The 9604-nt window shown below is 41.9% G+C and overlaps 1 long non-coding RNA gene across 1 annotated transcript; it reads left to right on the top strand.

Moving 5' to 3' along the window:
• Positions 1-6222: 6222 nt before the first annotated feature.
• LOC138956333 (uncharacterized) lies at positions 6223-9140 on the top strand. Its single transcript, XR_011452609.1, has 3 exons — positions 6223-6364; positions 8405-8544; positions 8883-9140. It is a non-coding gene; the product is annotated as an uncharacterized lncRNA (long non-coding RNA).
• The last annotated feature ends 464 nt before the right edge of the window (positions 9141-9604 follow it).

Raw genomic sequence — 9604 nt, 5'->3', positions numbered from 1 at the left:
GGCGGGGAGACGCGCCAGTTTGGGTCACTTGATCCTCATGTCAAAGACGATCAAAGTCATGTTCGTTGGGGATTTTGTCAGGCATGCTACTTTTCCGGTAATTGCCGGAAATCCGATAAAGCCGTTTTCAAAATCCGGTAAAGTCAAATTTTTTCCGGTGAAGTTGAAAAATTTCCGCAAAAACGATCCGTGTGAATATCGCGCAACGCGACCGGGCGCCGGTCTCAATGAAGCCAGCGCACAGTAGTGTTGTTTTCACCAGTTTGGAGGTGTGTTGAATGGTGGTGGGGGGAGGCTAAAATGGGATTTTTAACAAGATCACAACACTATTACAACCCCTAAAATGATGCCCAGAATGCACCAGATTGCACAGATTTTAACCGTTTTTTGAAAAAAGTTCCGGGGGGGCATGCCCCCGGACCCCCCTAGTTGGCTCGCCTGCTTCGCAGGCTCAGGCTTGTGGCTTCGCTACTGGTACTGCGCGCTTCTTTCAGGTAAAACCGTTTTTGGCCTGTAGCATTCCTGTTTTTTATTCAAGGCCATGGAACCAGGCGATGGTGTACCTCAAATTGTACGGCAAAGTTGAAAATAAAAAACCCATCACACATACATGTACTTTAATTTCAATCCACCCAATAGTTTTTGAGAAAATGGGTTTACAAAATTTAGCTCTGGAAATGTGAAATTGTGCAAGTATATATTCATGTGTGTGAGTGAGGGTGTGGGGGTTGAATGTGTATGAGTGTAGAGAGAGAGAGAGAGAGAGAGAGAGAGAGAGAGAGAGAGAGAGAGAGAGAGAGAGAGAGAGAGAGAGAGAGAGAGAGAGAGAGAGAGAGAGAGAGAGAGAGAAAAAAAACCCAAATGAAAACAACATTCTTGTTACTGATTACAAATCATGATATGTATTTCTATGTGTGTATGAAAGAGAATTCAAAAAATAATTATAAAAAAGTGCAACAGTTGTCACTTTGTGTTGAATAAACAATAGATCCAGAGGAGCGAATTACTGTGTGGTTGTGTTTACTTTGACACGTGCTTTCTGTACATGCAACTTTTACCGTGACCGTGATTTGCCACTGGTGTTCGTGATCGTGAAAACAAAAATCAAGGTAACTGTGATCGTGAAAGCGAAAATTTCCCTTCCCGTGATCGTGATGATACCCCCCCTTTGGGGCCCTCATTAATAGGTGCTTGATTTTGGCATTTTGATTTTACATAACATTAAACCTTTCTTGGTTTTCATGGTCATGGCAACAGCCATAATAATATTATATCCTGTATAATATCACATTTCAGCATATGTGAATTACATGTCATCATACCAAACTGTCATACATTTTTTTTATTCCCACATCATTCTGATTGATCACAACCAAACCTACTATCAGTGGACACATCCAAATGCAAGCGCCTGTTCTTGACAACTTGCCACTGATCTAAAAATATAGATCAGTGCAACTTGCTCGGTCCTTTGCCGCCACAGACACTGTAGGTAAAATATACAATGTATTTTCTGATTTGTGCACAAAAGCTTTTTTCTTTTTTCTTTTTTTTAACATAACAATGTTTAATGTCATTGTATGTTTGAAAGACCATGGTCACATTTGTAAAACAAATGTTAGATTAGAAAATAAATAACATTTTGGTTCATGATTTTTCCTACACCTGTGCTGAAAATAAGAAATGAAAATGTCGGTATATAAGTCACTCAATTGCAGTTTAGGGGGGCCCGGGTAGCTCAGGTGGTAGAGCACTGGACTTGTGATCGAGAGGTCGCTGGTTCGAATCCGGGCCGGGACGGACACGGGTCAACTTTATGTGCAGACCCAGAGACGGTATCCATCTCCCACCCCCGTGTCACCACAATGGCACGTTAAAGATCTTGGTCATTCTACCATAAGTGCAGATGGCTGATACCACCTAAACACGCAAACATCAAAAGCCGTGAGGGCGTAAAAACTCGAATCGTATTTAAACCAATTCATGTCCAATATAGGCAATTAGGATCTGACGGACAATAAGCCCCTTAAAATTTACTTTTTTTAGAATGAATGGTTTGAGTTTGTTGCGGTTGACCCTGCACAGTTCGACCAATGATGTTTTTGTTGAACAATTTTGCCGTCACCCCTCCCATAGGGTGACGTATTTCACAACTTCCTGTGTTACACAAACTCAGTGATAACCAATTTTGCCTTCACCCCTCCCATAGGGTGACGGAGTTCACAACTTTCTACTGATGAACAACTGTTGCCTTCACACCTCCCATAGGGTGACGGATCTCACAACTTTCTGTGTACACAAACTGATGACGTATTTCACAACAAAATGGCGCTGCCTATGGTCAACCTCGAAACTATCCGTATGAATGGGGGCCTCCTGGCCCCCATAATAAACACACATTTACACACACACACACACACACACATACACACATACACACTGGCATCCCCCCAACACACGCACGCATACATACACACACACACACATACACGTATATATAAACACACACTACACTACACACACACACACACACAATGGCACCCCCACACACACACACTCACACACGTGTCACACACACACACACACACACACACACACACACACACACACACCAGCTGGCGTTGGGTGTTGTTCCAGCCGACCAGCTTCGTAATACTGGAAGCCGGTTCGATCAGTTACACTGAGCACAAAAAGTTAAAGATATTTTTTCAGTGGTACAGCAGTTTTTTGGTCAGAAATATACGTGTTTTTGAAGATCAGTCTTTCTTCTGCTCAAAAATTTGTTTCTGGAATCTGAGTGATATTTGGGCATGACGTCAGAGGTCCGTGACCACGCCTACCCTCAAACATGGCGTTTTTTGACGGCAGGATTCACTTTCAACCGTCGACAGTGACTTAAACTGAATGATATTTTACATGTTTTACATCCGAAAGTTTATTTGGTGTCTTACCTAACAGTTCATACACATTTCGTTCAAATCCGTCGCGCAGTCAGGCTGCATTTCCGTCACGCAGTCAGCGTGTAAAAGGGAGCGACCACAATCCTGAAAAACAGCACAAAATCCAGGATTTTTGTGGTGTTTTTGCCGGGTAGCTGCAGTTGATATGCAATAAATCTAAAACTACAAATAGCTGCCTCTCCAAATTTCACAGAATAATGACAAAGACCCTCATCTGGATTCGCGCTAGTACTTGGAGCAAACAGGACCCGAGAATGGACGTTTTGCAAACGTTTGTAACGTCCTAGAAGCAAATGTGACATGCACGCAACTGTGTACAATTTGCAAAATATGGTGTCATTACATGTGTGCCAAGTGTCAGAAACTTGAACATTCTTTCATGGGCTCAAAAGATATAGCCTCATGACTTTGAAGAAATAAAAAGTAAAATCTCACTCCACTGCGCTGTTCTTTTTTAGACGATGACGTCTGCAAAACTCATATCAAGGTGGCTGAGTGATCAGGACACACACTTTCCACTATCAAGGTTAATTGCACAAAGCTCAGCGATTGAAACCTTTTTCCTTTATATAAGATCTGCTGTTAGGTGTGTTGTTTTTGTAATTTGTCTTTGGCACTGTGTTCTGGTGTGCAAGCGCGTGAGTTTATGCATATGTCTGTCTGTGACTACGTGTGTGTTTGTATACATGTGTGCATAATACAAAAATAATCCGAAGACCTCCAAATAATTATACTTTTTGAGTTTGTGTGACTGTTCCCGTAGCTTGATGTTCACGGTTTACGAATTAAGGGACAACCAAAAAGGCGTTCTCTCTGTGTCATAACGGACAGATAACGGTTCTCTGTATAGTAGGCCGTTATGACCTCGAGACAATGCTCTTTGAATCAGGTGTTTGAATGTTTGAATGTTTTGCCTGTGTTAGTATGCTTGCAGATTGTATTGATGTAGTGTTTGAGTTTCGTTGTTCACTTGTGTGCTGAATGCTGCTGCACATGCTTTTGCTTTGCTTTGTATGTATTATGTATGTTTGTCATTGTAAAGCGCTTTGAGAATGTAAAGCGCTCTATAAATCTCCCATATTATTATTATTATTATTATACGTATCCTATCGGAGAACGAGAAACAAAATTATAGAAAAAGTTCTTTAAAAAAAAGTTGCGCGAAAGACACCAGGGACAGTATTTTTCACCTCTTTTCAAACGATCATAACTTTTAAGCCCGTCAAAGAATGTTTCTGACACTTGGCACACATGTAATGGCACCATTCATTGCAAAGTATACAAAGTTGAGTGCATGTCACATTTGTTTCTTAGACGTTACAAACGTTTCCAAATTTTTAACGGAAAACAGTTACAACGTCCATTCTCGGGTTCTGTTTACTCTAAGTACTGGAACATATACTGATGAGGGTCTTTGTCATCGTTCTGTGAAATTTGGAGAGGCTGCTATTTGTAGTTTTAGATGTATTGCATATCAACTGCGGCTACCCAGCAAAAACACCATTAAAACCCTGGATTTTTTGCCGTTTTTCAGGATTGTGGTCGCTCTCCTTTACACGCTGAATCAGCCTGACTGCGCGGCGGATTTGAAAAAAAATTGTATGACTTGTTAGGTAGGACACCAAATAAACTTTTTGGTGTAAAAAATGTAAAATATCATTCAGTTTAAGTTACCCTTTTGACGGTTGAAAGTGAATCATGCCGTCAAAAAGCACCATTTTTGAGGGTAGGCGTGGTCACGGACCTCTGACGTCATACCCGAATATTGCTCAGATTCCAGAAACATATTTTTGAGCAGAAGAAAGACTGATCTTTAAATACACGTATATTTCTGACCAAACAACTGCTGTTTAACATCTGGGCTATACCACTGAAAAAATATCCTTAACTTGTTGTGCTCAGTGTAAGTATCCCAGCAATGCAAAACTGTCACAACCGTTGTCAACATGATTGCTTTTGTGGTCACCAATATACGCCCATACCTAAATAGCGGTGTTGACGGTGTAAGCCTTTGGCAGTCAAAATGTCCCTCAGCAGCCACACTTATCAAATGACCCATCAAATGCGTCTGTTCCCTTTGACTTTGAGGGCTTCATTCATATATAATTATTCTAAAGTGTTGTGTCATTTCTTTCGCAGACAAACCGCGGTATCACAAGCACGAGTCAACTCGCGGAATGGTGAGGCGGTTGCTAGAGTGGAGGGGTAGGCAGGGGCGGATCCAAGGGGGGTTTCCGGGTCCCCCCCCCCCCCCCCAGCCTAAAAAAATGTAAAAACAGTGAAGAAGAAAATTGAAAATAAAGAAATAAATGATAGCTCAGATTGCACCAGATTGTTCCATTTTCCTTGATTTTTATCAATTTTTCCGGGGGGGGGGGGGGCGACCCCTTAGGAGGCGGCCTTTGTCTTCTAAATGACGGGTTTGGAAGTTAGTTGCGTAATTTGCTGGCTCAGGTTGCACCAGATCGGTAAATTTTTCTTGTTTTCATCCAAACTTGTCTTCTTAAATTTACTTTTTTGAAGGTGTATGAGGGGATGGTTTTTTGCTCAGATTGTATCCAGATTGCTCCATTTTCGCGCCCTCAACTAACCTCGTCGATTTGTTCCAAACAGAAATTTGGAAACCCCCCCTTAAAAATGATGTGATCCGCCCCTGGCGTAGGGGTGGGTGATAGAGGGAGTGGGAGAGACGAAGTAGTAATGTGGGGGATTGGTATGTGTATGGTATGTTAGTGTGTGAGAGAGAGAGAGAGAGAGAGAGAGAGAGAGAGAGAGAGAGAGAGAGAGAGAGAGAGAGAGAGAGAGAGAGAGAGAGAGAGAGAGAGAGAGAAACACAGAGAGCCAGAGAGAGAGAGAGAGAGGGATGGTGGTGGTGGTCTGAATTAGCCTTTTAAAGAACAGGTTCATTGGGTGAGACTTAATGATAAGTGTACTTTATACCATTTTTTTTTTAAATGTAAGCTCACTAAACATACCATAATTAAGCTTCAGAAGCTGACAAATACCGGTAGTATCATGAGTGACAGCGATATATCCTTTTTGGGAAACTGTGACCTCTTACATGAATGGAAGGGGGGAGCGTAATCTCTAAATCCCCCACCCCCCCCCCCCCCCCCCCCCCCCCCCCCGCCACTTCCCCCTTCATCAACCTCCATTCTCGATGTTCCGATTAAAGTATGTGATGACGATTTCTTCAGCTTGACCGAAGTGACATGACTCAGTCAGAATGGCTTACTCATATATCGGCTTTACATGTACGATCTATACTTAAAAAGCAATTACAAAAGTCTGATATGTCAGCCACACGACAGAAAAATCCAATCAGTATAAAACGCTGGTGTTTTGCCACATTTGCATTCAGTTTGCAGAACTGTGTAACTGTTAACGTCGTGTAAATCGAGAAGGTGAGGAAATGAAGAGTTATATTTTATTTTATTCTTGATGTTGTCAAGTAGGTGGTCACGGGTTGGTCGTTCGGGTCGTTGGCGTCGTCGACGTTGTTGTTGTTGTTGTTGTTGTAGTTGTTGTTGTAGTTGTTGTTGTCGGTTCTTGTCGGTTCTTGTTGTTCTTGTCGGTTGTTCTTTTTGTTGTTGTTCTTGTCGGTTGTTCTTGTTGGTAATGTTGTTATCCGGTGTTATACAGGTTGCGTATTATTTATATTATTTTGAATTGACCATTGGTCAATTGGTCATTTACTCGAAACGTGTATTACCCGTGTGGTGCCCTCAAGGTTAAAAGTGAAATAAAGAGATTCAAGAAAGGTTGACCATCAACAAAGTGAATATTTAAAGCGTCTTTTAAGGCATAGGCCAGACAATATGTTTTATCTCCAAGGAAGGATCCTCACTCAAAAAAAACACCCATAAAAAGACCGTTGTACCTTCATACAACTGCATCGTACATGTGTGGAATTGTCATTTGAAAAGAACTATAGTGCTACACTTTATAGTGACCACAAGCATATAAGTGTTTTATAAAATGAAGAATACAGAAAATGTTATAGCCAAGAACAAAACTGGAATTTGTCTTAATGCGATGATTAAAAACAAAGACACACTCATTGAAATATTGAATAACACGATACGCAAGCTATAAAAGCACACTCCTTCGGGTGAAAACAGCAGTTAGACTCATCATCATCTCAGATGTGGCCAGGCTGTTTCTTGGAATGAGACTATCCCTTCCCTTGGACTCACAATTGTGCACAGCGATCACCTATACGTGACCAAGTGGAGGGATGGTCTAATCCCACGTAGGGAAAGGGCTCCTAATATGGACCACTTTTTGTTTCATGCTGATAACTAGCTTGTTTTCTTGCGAAGAAGTTTCATCTTGTGTGTGGTAGTCCTTCTCTCTCAGGTTAACCGTTAGGCCTAATTAGAGTGAAATAGCTTTGATAGACATTCAGCAAAAATTAAATACAGAAAAAATCACAAAGGGTCCATATTAGGAGCTTGGGCGCCTAATATGGACCAGTGAAGCGGCCTTCACGAATCACTGTAAAAAGCCCCCTATACTTCAAAATAACATGATACAACTTAGTGTGCAAGAGACTAATTCAAATATGCTTTAGATTTAGCTGTTTCGGGTTGATGAAAGCATTATTTGAAGCACACCAGGAAACTGAAGAAGCTTATCAAAAACAGAGTTAGTTAGTTAGCTGTTGCTTTTCGGGTCCAGCGGACCATAATAGGCCAAATCAGGACCCAAAAAAACAGAGTGAAAATAAGTGAAATTATCAACTTCCAAAAAAAAGAGACTATTTGTTATATCTTTTTGAAATCTCGAGGGCTAGTTATAGGTTATTATCAGCAAGCTTCTTAATGAATTAATTAAAATTGCCTTTAGTTTTTATTTTCTTCGATTTGTTGAAGGTGGTCCATATTAGGAGACTCACACATACTTTGAGGTTTTGCTATTATTTTTTGTTTGCAGTAGAAACTCGGGGTACACACTGTTAAAATGTAACAAATACTGTCTTAGCTGTCATATATAGCCCTTATTGTGTTACGAAAGCTTTGGCTGTGGACAGAAACGAGTCCATTTTAGGCAGCAAATTTAGAGTGAACGCTGCCAAAAGTGAAAAAAAAAGCGAAAAAGCCTAACGGTTTTGAGGTTTGTGTTTCTGCAACTGTTTTGACATGTGCAACTTATCCAGAGAGGGTGAATAAAGCGAATGAAATTGTTTTGAGCGCTCTGGCGCCGTTAGTTTGTCAGAACAGGAGGTGGTCCATATTAGGAGCCGGTCCATATTAGGAGCCCTTCCCCTACTGAAAGCCTGGCCAGATCTGAGATTGTCAGCCGCATTAACGAAGAGTCAACAGAATCAATAACAAGGTATTTCAATCAGTTTCATCTGAGTCCATGTCTCCGACCAAACGTTTAGTTCATTCACCTTCTACACTGTGCAGTTTATTAACTTCCCATGCGATCTTATTTTCCAGCAATATCCAAGATGAAAGCGATGTTTGTGTTCGCGGTGGCTCTGTTGATGGTGAGCCTGTCTCACGGGTACAGCGTTCCCGCCGGTTTGAAGCTCTTTTCTCGTGAAGAGCACAGCAAGCTCATGAAGCGTGGGATTGGGGTGAGAGTGAACTATGATCTTTGTCTATCTGTCTGTCTGTCTGTACATCTGTCTGTGTGTGGGTGCTTGTGTGTCTAGACGCGCAGTAGGCCTGTATCACTGTCTGTCTGTCTTTGAGTGCGCCCGAACTGTGTGTGCGTACCGCGGCGAGCGCGCGTGTGTGTGTGTGTATGTATATGTGTGTGTGTGTTAGTATGTCAGTGTGTGTATGTGTGTGTCAGTGTCTCCGTGTCTACATGTTTATTTTCTTACTCATTGATCCATGCCTGCGTACTAGTCTATCTCGCCTTCCCCCTCCTAATTACAGTGTTTCCTTTCACATAATTATGTCTTTTCAGCAAGGATTGCCGTGCAACCCAAACAGAATTGGAGACTGCGGGAACGGGAATGTCTGTGACTGTTTCAACTCGCAAGACACTTTCTACTTTTGTTGTTAAAAGACCTCTTCTTCATCCACTGAGCCTGGCTCTTCGGCTGCTCTACAGTCGTGATGCTTTGCACAATGGGCCTGGAAGCAAACGCTCAACTGACGCTTGCTCATTTGTAATTTTTTTCTCTTTTGAAAATCGTTGAAAAAATTAAATGGTATGCCTGTGTATGTGTGTGTGAGTTTGTTGTTATCGCTGTTGTTTCATTCTCTCACACACACACACACACACACACACACACACACACACACACACACTTTTTTTTATTTTCTAAAAGGTGTGTGTGTGTGTGTGTGTGTGTGTGTGTGTGTGTGTGTGTGTGTGTGTGTGTGTGACACTGACACATACATAGTTCAAAGAAGTTAAATCCAATGTTGAATTGATACATATCATTTATTTGACCACAGCTCACCTTATTTAAATACCATACATTTCTTAACATAAACTACATAGCCTAATACAGGGCCGGACCAAGTTCGTTTGAGGGGGGGGGGGGGGGTTCCAACTGAAAGGCAGGGGTCCAAAGTCCACATTTTTTTCTCTGAGAGGTACATTGGATGGCCAGGGGGGGGGGGGGGTTCCGGAACCCCAGGAACCCCCCCCCCCCCAGATCCGGCCCTGTTAATACAATG

Source organism: Littorina saxatilis, linkage group LG2 (assembly GCF_037325665.1).
Source record: "Littorina saxatilis isolate snail1 linkage group LG2, US_GU_Lsax_2.0, whole genome shotgun sequence".
NCBI classification, from domain to species: Eukaryota; Metazoa; Mollusca; class Gastropoda; order Littorinimorpha; family Littorinidae; genus Littorina; species Littorina saxatilis.
The sequence above is the reverse complement of the archived record's forward strand: the minus strand, read 5'-3'. Positions and strand labels throughout refer to the sequence as shown.